Raw genomic sequence first — 12,553 nt, 5'->3', positions numbered from 1 at the left:
CACCATACAATTTTCATCAAAAAGTTATTTATAGGAAAGTTTCAGCAAAGGAATCTGAAGGATGTAGGATTGATGAGACATTAGTGTTATCTTGATTTGCTTAGAATTCTCTTTTCTAGGGACTTGGTGACTGAGCTCAAGGCCCCAACTGATAATTGCTGTGTGCTTTTCCATGTAGACTCCCGAGGCTGGCATCACCCTAGCAACCGGGCCATCTTGACCTGCACTTTTGCATAGCCAGCTCCCAGTGCATTGCAGCCACCAGAGAATCAGAGGCCATGATTCAAATCACTGCTCTTCACAGTTTTGATTTGCATTTCCCTAATTGCGAAAGATGTCAAACATTTTTTCATATATTTGTTAGCTATTTGTATTTCTTTTGAGAAATGTCTGTTTTATTAATTTGCCAATTTATTACTTGGGTTGTTAGGTTTTTTCAGTTTTGGGGGAAGGGTGTGTATGGCGGGGGGGTTTGAGTTCTTTATATGTTCTGGATATTCTGTCAGAAGAATAACTATCCCAAATTCTCTCCCATTCTATAGGTTCTCTCTTTGAATTCTTAACTATTTCTTTTGCTGTGCAGATGATTGTAAATTTGATGCCATTCCATTTATTAACTCTTGGTATTAAGGATTTCTGAGAAAGTCATCACCTCTGCCTATATGTTGGAGTATTGATTTTATTCTCTCAGTTTCACAGTGTCTGGTCTAATTCCTAGGTATTTCATCAAATTTAGGGCTCTAATTTTATTCTTCTACATATACATAACCACTTTTCTCAGCATCACTTATTAAGGCTCTCTTTTCCTTACCTCATATTTTGGCACCTTTGTCAAAAATAAGATGATGCTATATGTGTGGGTTTGTCTGTCTTCTATTCCATTGGCCTTCATGTCTGTTTTATGCAAGTACCATGCAGTTTTTGAACATATATAGCTCCATAGTATATTTGAAGTCAGGTATTGTGAAGCCTCCAACATTGCTTTTTTGGCTTACAATTGCTTTTTTCTTCTAGATGAATTTCAAGACTGTTTTTTTCTAGTTCTCTGAGAAGTGTCTTTGGCATTTATTGATTGTGTATATTACTTTGGATGGTATGGCCATTTAAACAATATGATTTTGGTCAATGCATGATTATGGGCAGTCTTTCCATCTCCTTGTGTCTTAAATTGTAGAGGTCTTTCAGTCTTTCACTTCCTTGATTAGATTTATACCTAGGGGTATGTATGTTTGTGTGTTTCTTTAAGAATATTGTGAATGGGATTATTTTGTGAATGGGATTGTTTTTCCTGACTTCATTTTGAGCAGATTTATTATTGGTATATAGTGAAGCTACTGATTTTTGTGCTGACTTTGTTACCTGGATTTGTTTATTAGCTCTAGCAGTCTTCTGGTGGAGCTTTTTGGATATTCTAAATATAGAATTATATCATCTACAAACAGTGATGATTTGACTTCTTCCTTCCCTATTTTTACCTCTTTTATTTCCTTCTTTTGCCTAATCATGCTGCCTAGAATTTTTAGTACCATATTGAATTGAAATGGAGAGAGTGGATATCCTTCTTATTCCAGATTTTTTAAGGACATGCTTTCAGTTTTACCCCATTCACTATGATATTGGCTTTGGGTTTGATATAAATAGCTTTTGATGTTGAAGTATGTTTATTCTACCCCCAATTTCTTCAGTGTTCTTTTCATGAACTGGTACTGAATTTTGTTGAAGATTTTATCTCCTTCACAGCTTTTTCACTGCTGTGTTAAAAGGACATGACAAATGCTTTTAGAGAAGGGAAATTTTGTCAGGTACAGGGGTCTCAGTCCATAGATAGCTGACTCCATTCTTCAGAGCCTGAGGAAAGGCAGAATATCATGGTGGAAGAGTATAGCTGAAGAAAGTGGCTCAGGTCACTGCACCAGGAAGTGTGTGGGGGGATCCCCTTACCACAAACAGAATATATACTCCAAAGGCATGCTCTCAGAAGCCCACCTCCTTCAGCCACACCCTACCTGCCTACAGTTACTGCTCAGTTAACCCACTCAAGTGGATTAACTCAATGATTAGGTTAAGACTCTCAAAAATCCTATAATTTCAAGTCTGAACTTTCTTGCATTATCTCACTCATGAGATTTTGGGGGACACCTCATATCTTAAACCATAACAACTTCTATTGAGATGACTTTCATTGCTAGTTATTGGTTTGTTTATGTTTTCTATGTTCTCTTTGTTCAATTTTGGCAAGTCATATATCCAGAAAGGTATCTATTTCCAATAGGTTTTCCAATTTATTGGAGTACATTTTCAAATTCCCTAATGTCCTCTTAATTTCTGTGTTGTCTGGGATTATTTCTTCTTTTTCATCTTTAATTGTTGATTTGAGTCTTCTCTTTTCCTTAGTTGGCTAAAAGCTTATCGATCTGGTTTAACTCTTTGTTTCATAGATACTTTGTATTATGTTTTTATTCTCAATTTCATTGATTTCAGCTCTAATCTTATTTCCTTCCTCCTTCTGGTTTTGGAATTGGTTTGTCGTTGCTCAAGGGCCTTGAGATATATTATTAGATTGTTTGGGATCTTTCTGATTTTCTTGTGTAGGCACCCATAGCTATAAACTTAGAACCACATTGATAGTGTCCAAGAGCTTTTGGTATGCTGTGTCACTAGTCTCATTTGATTATAAGAATTTATCCCCTGATTTTTTCAATCACTCATTCATCATTCAGAAGTACATAGTTCAATCTCCATGTTTTATATAATTTCTATAGGATTATTTTGGTGTTGAGTTTTAATTTCATTCTATTATGATCTGATAAGATGTAAAAAATATTTCATCAAGAGGTGGTTTTTGGCCTAAATATGGTCTATTTTGAAGAAGGTTCCATTAGCTGTTAAGAAAGTATATTCAACTGTTGTTGGATAAAATATTCTGTAGATGTCCATTTGATTTATAGTAGTTTTGAGGTACAAAGAGTTTTTACTTTGTTTATGTCTACATGATTACATGATCTATTTATTGATGAGAGAGATGTTGAAATTTATTATTATTATTATTATTATTATTATGATTATCATTATTCTGGGGTCTTTCTGAGACTGTAGTCCAAATAGTGTCTGCTTTATGTAGTTAGGCACAACAATATTTAGGGCATAAATATTACTACTGTAACTTCTCATTGAATTGTTCCCTTTACCAGTATGAAGTGAACTTCTTTGTCTCTTCTGATTTAATATTGGCTTGAATTCTGCTTTGTCAGATATAAGGGTCAGTACTTCTGCTTGTTTTTAGCCTCCATTTGCATGATATGTTGATTTCCATTCTTAAGTTTTCGGCCTATAGCTGTCTTTGTAAGGAAAGTTTCTTGCAAACAACATATAGTCTTTTAATTAAAAGACATTTTAAAATAATGTCTTTTAATCCATTCTGCCAGCCTATGTCTTTTAATTGGAGTGTTGAGAGCATTTCTTTAACTATTTTATGTAGTGCTAGCATAGTAGTCATAAATTCTATTAATTTCTGCATATCTTGGAACTTTTAAAATTTATTTTTGTATCCTGAAAGATAGCTTTGCTTGATGTAGCAATCTTGGTTTATAGTTATTTTCTTTCAAGACTTGGAACAGGTCATTTCAAGCCCTACAGGATTTTGTGCTGAGAAATCAGAAGTGATTTTGCTTGGTTTGCCTCTAAATGTGACCTAATGTTTTTCTCTTGAGTCTTTTAAAAAAAAAATTCTATTCTTTTTCTGTATGTTTGACATTTTAATTATAATGTGTCCTGAAGAAGTTCTTTTCTGATCCTGTCTGATTCCCTCCTATGTCTGAATGTCCATCTAATTCACACGGTTTGGAAAATTTTGTTATTTTCCTGAAGAGGTTATTCATGTCATTAGCTTCAATCTGTGATGGAAAGGTAGAAGAATGAATGTTCAAAATCTGAACAGAAAATGCAAAAAAAAAAAAAAAAAAGTAGCAAGTGATAGTTATAAAGGAGGAGGAAGACAAAAACAAAAAGGGATACAGAAAACAAGAGACTTGACTGTATCTGGAAAATAAAAGAGACAAATAAGAGAAACAAAACAAACAAAAATAATTCTCTTTGATTCCAATGATTCTTAAACTTGGTCTGTTAATGTTGTCCCAGAGTTCTTGTATATTCTGGTCATGGTTACTGATTCTTTTCCTTAATACTGTCTAAATGTCCAAGGTTGGCCACTTGTCTTCCAGTTCTGAGATTGTCTTTAGCACGGTCTATTCATTAGAGCAACTTTCAACTGAACATTTTATTTGATGTATTGTGTTTTTCATTGCCAAGATTTTTGTTTGGTTTTCTTTCAATATCTCTACCTCCTTATTGAGTTTCTTAGTCATATCCTGTACTGAGTTCTTTAATTCTTTTGGTTGTTTTTCTGTGTTCTCTTGGAATTCATTGATCCTTTTTAGACCATACTTTTGAATTCTTTGTCTGATATTTCATCATCTTTAAAATATTTGGAGTCAATTACTGGTGAATTATTAAATTTAAGAGGCATTGTGTTGCCTCAGTTTTTCATATTTCTAGTATAGTTTTTCATGCATCTGTTGGGCCATTCCATCAGAAGTGATTTTGCGTAGTTGTTTTTATGCGTAGTTTTTTTTTTACTTGGGATGGATTTCTCTTCCAATTTTATGTCTGGGCCATTTGAGAATATGGTCTTCCCTTGCCAAATTGTCCTAAAGTCATTGAGATTAAAACCCACTCATGGGTGCAACATTTACAACCTTTATGTTAATTCTGTTTTTGCTATTGGAATGGATGTCCAAGAATGTGACCTGAGGGCCCAACTTGAGCCATTATCATTATATTCTGGTCATTAATTTAGGTTTTTTGTTCTAAAATGCAGCTGAAGTTTGTGGTTAATTTACATTATTGGGGTATATATTGAAGCAAGGTGTGCTGTATTTTGGATGGATTTAGTACAGCAACAGAGTTTTACCTGCTGAGCTTGTAGTGTCCCTAGAGATTCCTATCACCACACAGGAAGAGGGAAATAATAACAAAAACTTAAAAGGACAATGTACAATATTCACATAAATACTTTGTGCTTACTATGACTTCTACAACACTAATTACTACAAAAATAGTAATGGTATAGTTAGCATATGTCAAACAGCAAAAATAATAACATGAACTAGATGAGAAATTAAAGTTAACAGCATGTGTTGACTATGTCATCCATAGCATTAATAAATGCAATAGCATAAACAGTTTCACTGCATGGAGCAGCAAGGAAAGTGACCTCCTCTATTCTACCATCTTGAAATTCCTTCCAAGAAAAAAAGATTCTTAATGAAAAATCAAAGAATTTTCTCCATTAATTTCAAAACTGTGGAAGAGAATGCATGGTTCATTGCTTGTTTCCAGATATCTTTTCATTTCTTCTTGGGCTTTGGAGGGAGGAGGTGGATAGAGAACACACACAGATGTGCATATAAGAACTTGGGGCTGTTAACACCTTCTCCTTTTTTTGTTACTCACTAACCTCCCAGCCAGAGTGGTATAAAACTGAAACTGGTTGAAACTGAAAGCTACTTATATTCTACCTGTATAAGTTAGAATGAAATGGGAAGTACCATCAACTGGAGTTTTGTCTGCACTGACCAGATCAGTCCACTCCTATGAGAGATTTCTGGCAACTGGGGCTTAGGTCTAATAAGGACTTAGGGCTTTATTGGGTTGTGATTTCTCTGTTGAGATTAGATCAACACACACCTAGGGCCAGGCAGATTCCCATTTCTGCTAGGAGTCTGCATCTCCAGAACCTCCCAAGAATTCTATTCAAGGGGCAAGGGAGCCAATCCTCCTCACACTTTGCTGCCCATGAATACAGCCTTCCCAGCCTTAGTCCCTGAGCGTATTTACACCTACCTGTTCAGTTTCCTAACTTTTCAGCTGATTACATGATCTGTCAGACTTAAGGGAAAAAGACTTGCACACTCCTTTTTTTTTTTTTTTTTTACTGACTTTGAATACCCCTGGGTACTATCTTCTCTGTGCCTGTTTTACAACTTTCTAGGCCCCACATTATGTGCTTGTTGGGACAGGATGGCAGTGTTTACTATGATCTCCCAGGTTCCCATAGCAATAAACTTGAGCTTGTCCTCCTCAAGATGTCTACCTCCTTACCTCCCCACGTGCCAATGGAGAGAGCACTTTCCAAATACCAGTTCACTGTGCAGCCTCTGTATCAACTAAATTCAGGATGTTTTTCTGATCCACAGGTTTTTCCATGCCAAATGTGTTCATTGTGTTTCTCTGTTATGCCTCCCCTCTGTGGTGAACCGGCATTGCCTCCCTGCTGCTTCAACTGGCTTGGCTCCAGTGAACTCATTCCTTGTTCAATGCACCTGAATTTCAGAGCTTCGATGACACTCTGACTGTCAAAAATTAAATTTTAGTGAATTCCCTCTTTCAACCACCTTGCTAAGAACCTGCATGAATCTCAAGACATGGAGCAACCAGAAATGCAGCCTCCCTCTAATGTGCCATCTTAAATCTTCCCAAAAGCATGGATTAATTTAATAAGTGCTGAAGATCTTGGGCAGGGAGGAAGTAATGAGTCACTTAAGGCAGGAATAAAGATGGAGGCAGGGAGAGCAGGTTTCTGCAATTTCTTTCCCATATATCAATTCATCCTAGAGCCATTTGTGTCAATAGTAGTTCTTTATTCATTGTTCATGGGACCTCTCAGACTGGCTAATCAGAGCAATAGTTGTTCTTTGTGAAACCATCAAAGGCCCTTTTCTAAAGGCACTTGACTGGCCAGTGAAATTTGAATGTAGAAAACTTAATGGTCATTTTGAAATTTTAGCTTTTTTTTTTTTTTTTTTAATTTGAAAAGGGCAAAATGCAATTCCAATGAAGAAACTTACATTACTTTTGTTTTAAAATTGTTGCTTTTTCTGATGTGATCTTTAAAAAGAACAGAGTGCCAGATGATTTGAACATAACTGTAGAACACTGCATAATTGAATGAATGAGTGAAATGTCATAAAAATTTCAATATAGGTAGAATTCTTCTCACTAGATTAAAAAACAACAACAACAACAACAAAAAGTGGAAGCAGCAAGCCTGGTGCCAAACACTTTGGTAGTTTTCTTCATACAAAAATAAAATACCTGTTCCATTCTTTTGAGCAATATCTGTGAAATATTACTAACCTCTGTGGCAGAGGTTGCTTAATCTGCAAATTCATCAGCTAAAAAACCATTAGTATTGCTAATAACCCTTATTCACATTACCCAGAGAATTGCTTTTTCTTCTATTCCTCAACCAATGGAGTAAGCCATAGTAGGTTACTGGAGCCTATTAAATTTTCTCACATCATTAGTCCTTACCTCCCTTAAAGTTTTAGCTTATATTTTTCTTTTATGTCATTTTCTCCACAAAGACATTTTCTTTCTACTAAGGAAAAATATTGAGTGGTATGTCGTGCTGTTGAGTAAATTCTTTATCATTTTGTTTAAAAATTAAAGTATTGGTTCAAGTGGGTATGTGAAAATGTGGCAATTTAGTCCATTTGATAACAACATATAAAATATAATCCATCTGTTTTAGTGTATGAATTTAAAAATAACTATACCTACCAAAACATACATAGTTCAGTTTTTCATGAGTTTATTATCAAAACAACTTTTTAGACTTTTCATGTTTGTAATGTCAGATAATTTATTTAACTATTGATATACAGTCATTTGGCTCTTTCTATCAAAGTGTTGCTATCTTAAATGAAAAGTTTTTTCAGACTCAAACTAAAAAGTTGTTTTTTTTTTTTTTCTCAGCAAGAGAAACAATAAGGGAGGTAAATAGGGAGCCTACATCCTGGGAACAAATTTTTACTCCTCACACTTCAGATAGAGCCCTAATATCCAGAGTATACAAAGAACTCAAAAAATTAAACAATAAGAAAACAAATAACCCAATCAATAAATGGGCCAAGGACCTGAACAGACACTTCTCAGAGAAGGATATACAATTAATCAACAAATACACGAAAAAATGCTCACCATCTCTAGAAGTCAGAGAAATGCAAATTAAAACCACTCTAAGATACCATCTCACTCCAGTAAGAATGGCAGCCATTATGAAGTCAAACAATAACAAATGCTGGTGAGGATGTGGGGAAAAGGGTACACTTATACATTGCTGGTGGGACTGCAAATTGGTGCTGCCAATCTGGAAAGCAGTATGGAGATTCCTTGGAAAGCTGGGAATGGAACCACCATTCGACCCAGCTATTCCCCTTCTTGAACTATTCCCCAAAGACCTAAAAAGAGCGTACTATAGAGATACAGCTACATCGATGTTCATAGCAGCACAATTCACAATAGCTAGACTGTGGAACGAACCTAGATGCCCTTCAATAGATGAATGGTTAAAAAAAAATGTGGCATTTATACACAATGGAATATTACTCAGCACTAAAAAATAACAAAATCATGGCCTTTGCAGGGAAATGGATGGCATCAGAGCAGATTATGCTAAGTGAAGCTAGCCAATCCCTAAAAAACAAATGTTGAATGTCTTCTTTGATATAAGGAGGGCAACTCAAAACAGAGCAGGGAGGAAGAGCATGAGAAGAAGATTCCCTCCCATCTCTAGTCCCTGTTTAATGGTAAAGGGAGAGAGAAGGGGAATTGCATGGAAATGGAAGGAGACCTGCATTGGTATACAAAATTACATATAAGAGGAGGTGAGGGGAGAGGGGAAAAAAAAAACAAGAGAGAGAAATGAATTACAGTAGATAGGGTAGAGAGAGAAAAAGGGAGGGGAGGGGAGGGGACGAGAGGGTGGATAGTAGGGGATAGGAAAGGCAGCAAAATACAACAGACACTAGTATGGCAGTATGTGTAAACGTGGATGTGTAACCAATGTGATTCTGCAATCTGTACACATGGTAAAAATGGGAGTTCATAGCCCACTTGAATCAAATGTATGAAATATGATATGTCAAGAGCATTGTAATGTTTTAAATAATAATAATAATAAAAGTGTTTTCAGGGAATGGCATATAAGCAAAGAAAATAGGCCTTCTTTCCATCTTCTAAAAATTTACTATTTTTTTCAAAAATGTCTGGAGCAGATGGCAACCTTTCCATCAGCGGTGAGTATTCTCCTTTTACAAATATGTAAAAACAGACTTGGTAACCGCATTTATAATAATATCTCAAACATTATTCTTGTTAAAAGAAAAACTTTAGAAAAATTAAAAATTTTGCAAAGTTTATTTGAGCAAATGATTCAGATAGTAACTTAAACCAGAATAGGTTCAGATAAGTCCACCTACAGAGAAATGTAGGTACTATTTATAGATAGAAAATTGAAATGATGCATATGCACAGCTTGACTGGTTAAGGCTCAGCATTTGCCTCATTTGCGCATGTACAATGAGACATTTGCAGTATATGGGCATGGTCTGATCAGGGGCAGCCTAAGCTTGACTGAAACTCAGCAGCTATGATTAGCTGAGACTTAGCTACTTATTACAAGAATATACTGGTAAGGAAGGTTGCAGTTTATTTGCATACTAAGTCATGTTGCAGTTTGCTATGTAGGGATTCAAATCACAAATGCAGCTTTAGGCCAAATTTAATAATTTTTAGGCCACAAATAGTTCTTTTAAAACTAAGACTTAAACTGTAAGTTGGAATATGTGTTTGAATATCAGGAAAACTAAGCCCTATTTCTCATTAGGATCCTGACAGAAACATCTGCCAGTTTTCATAATAGCTGAAGTAGGATTAACAAATTGGGTGCATGCATTAATCCCTGAATAATCAAATTTTTAATGATTAGTGAATAATATATCTTTATGAGTGAGCTGGTTGAATCATTCTTAGAAGTAACACTTTAAAGTATTGGCTTAGAATATAAAGAACTTGGAAGTCATCACCCCTTTCTTTGCAACAAGGAAAACTCTGAACAAACTGAATCAACAACTCCACAAATCTGTCAGAAAATTGAAGTCACAAAGGAAAATTGCTGCCTCTCAAACTGGAGAGTCCAAACAAGAAAGAATCAAACTCACTGGGCACAGACGCCATTGATGAATCCTGATAGGAATGCTTACAGGATCCTGGTTAATGCTTACTTCTTCTTGTTTTTTCTTTCTTTCTTTTAGACTGAGCATGGACTAACTTCAGTGAGGAAAAACTTGGAGTTTAAGCCTTAGGAGGGATCCTACACTTTCATGGATTTTACCTTCAGAAGCTCTACCAGGTTCTCAGGAAGATAAATTGGAGGAAAAGCACTCCATCTATACTTCCTGCAAGGAGAAGGGAGAAGGAACCTGTACTCTGAGGAAACTATTTTACCAGACTTTAGCCAACTTATCTTTTACCAGAGAGTAATTAACTTGAAGAAAGGGAAAAACTTGAAACTCCAGTCTCCTCCAGCCTTCCTTTCTCACCTTATGGAGTGGGAAAAGAAAAAGCTGAGAAACTCTTATCAAGGTTATAGCCCAGAGTCACAGGCTTAATATGATCTTGCAATCTAATCATAGGATAGAGAGGACTTCCTACTACCACATCATTATGGCTCCTGTAAAGTAAGAGGGGATTATGGCTGAAAGAACCACCTTTCAGACCTTGTAGAAAGGAATCTAGGAAACATAAATTCAACAGGGGAGGCCCAAACAAGGCCACTAGGTGAAAACAGAATGAAAATAAATACCAGTCATAAAAAGAAAGCACTTTAACATAAATGAAGAAGAATGTCTAACGGGCTTATTGGTATACTGGAAATAATCAGTGAGTTTAAAGATATATAAACAGAACTGAAAAAGCAAAGAGAAAAAGAAGACACTTAAGGGACTCCTTAGCTACGAATGATGTTCATTATGCTTGTAATGGTATGTGTTTGCCTCATGATTGTGAGAGTTGAATTTTTAAACAATAATTTGGAATTCATACAACTCTGGAGCTTCATTTATCCAACATACTACTGTTTCTGAAAACATTTATATTATACATTATTTTACTAAAGTCTGCTGCTTCCACACCTCTAGCCTTATACCCCCTTGACATCCCTACCAACTATCCCAATAAGTCCAACAACATACTCTAGGGAAGTGGAGCAATTGTGACTTCACACACTCAGTAAAAGAGGACTATGCTGATGAAATTACCCTCCCACTTCAGAAAAGGGTAATAGCTTACAAAGCAAATGTACTTATTTACTTTTTTCTTTTCCATTATCATCTAGTATAGGAATGTGACTATATGAAATGCTAGAAAGAAAACATGTCTCTCAAAAGAGATGTCAAATCTTAATGCACAACTTCTGAGACATTCTACTTTCTATATTTAGTTTCAGTCAAAAATGAAATTAGCAAACACTTTCTATAAATAAATGAAAATTATAAATTTACAGGCAAATTGCAGAGTGTTCCACTAGTGATGAGAAAAAACATAAGTAATTTTAAAATGTTGAAAGACTTTGACTATTCAAGTGCAATAACATTTACAAGAGATTTTCTTTTAGTGTTCTGTCACACTTGATGCATTTCTGGAAAGTTATGCTCCAGTTTGTTGGGTAGGCAGGGACATAGCAAAACATCTAAATTTCATTGGAGTTGTGGATTAAATCAAAGTAAATATTTGATAAATATCATTAATTGAAAAAAATCTGTTCAGACATGTGAACTAATTTCCCTGGTTTTATGTTTTATAGTTTTTCACTGCTTACCTGTTGAAGTTGAGAATTTTTGTAAAATAATGATTTGTTTCCTATTCCTCTATTTCCATAAAGGATGGGTGGAAATGGTGTGCACCCTCCCCTGACTTTTCTTTTTTGTCTGACAATTTGATCAACAGGGCATATAAAGAGGGACTATGGAGAAAATATGGAGAGCACTTTTTAAGGACAGAGAAAGAAAGAAAAATGAAGGAGAAAAACAAATGTTAGGATAAGCATAATAAAAAAATAGTCCCTGGGGCGAAGATTTTAGGGTGGAAAAAGATGGACAATAGGGAAAAGAGAATCCTTTCAAAGAGATGAACCCAGGTTTCAGGCATTTTGTCCTTGCCTTTATTATCAGGTATCACAATTGAGTTCTTATTTCACTAGAATAAGCTTGAATGTAGAAAAATAAAGGAGGCATCAAATTCTAAGAGTATTCCTCAGGTTACCATCTATTTTCATTAATATACTTGTCCTGCCTCTTTCTCCTTATAAACCTTGCTCCTCATAAGTCTGAAGGAACACAAACATAGCTCAGAAGTTATTATGTATAACGACCCTGAAAATCATCTCTTTTGAAATAATTTATTTTGGAATAGTGAAATAAAGTGCTAAATTCATCATAGTGTGCTGCTTCCTTATTTCTTATTAGTGTTTTAAAATATTTCTGATTTCTGTCAATTTTTATGTATTCTCAAACTGTTTCTTTGGCAACAAAAATTCTAAAAATCTGTTGTAAAAAATACCCTGTAAACCTTTTTTAAAAAGATAACCTTGCAACTAGCTTTTCATCTCCATCTATTTTCATCAAGGAAAATAGCTTCTACACGATCACAACCC

At 35.1% G+C, this 12,553-nt stretch overlaps 1 long non-coding RNA gene across 2 annotated transcripts in view; it reads left to right on the top strand.

The window, feature by feature from the left end:
- LOC139705799 (uncharacterized) overlaps window positions 1-12,289 on the top strand; it is a 159,397-nt gene extending 147,108 nt beyond the window's left edge. For both annotated transcript variants that reach the window (XR_011707644.1, XR_011707643.1), the window contains exon 5: window positions 10,155-12,289. This is a non-coding gene — a long non-coding RNA (uncharacterized lncRNA). The remainder of the gene's footprint in view (window positions 1-10,154) is intronic.
- Window positions 12,290-12,553: the final 264 nt, after the last annotated feature.

The sequence above is a fragment of the Marmota flaviventris genome, chromosome 1 (assembly GCF_047511675.1).
Source record: "Marmota flaviventris isolate mMarFla1 chromosome 1, mMarFla1.hap1, whole genome shotgun sequence".
Classification (NCBI taxonomy): Eukaryota; Metazoa; Chordata; class Mammalia; order Rodentia; family Sciuridae; genus Marmota; species Marmota flaviventris.
The sequence above is the reverse complement of the archived record's forward strand: the minus strand, read 5'-3'. Positions and strand labels throughout refer to the sequence as shown.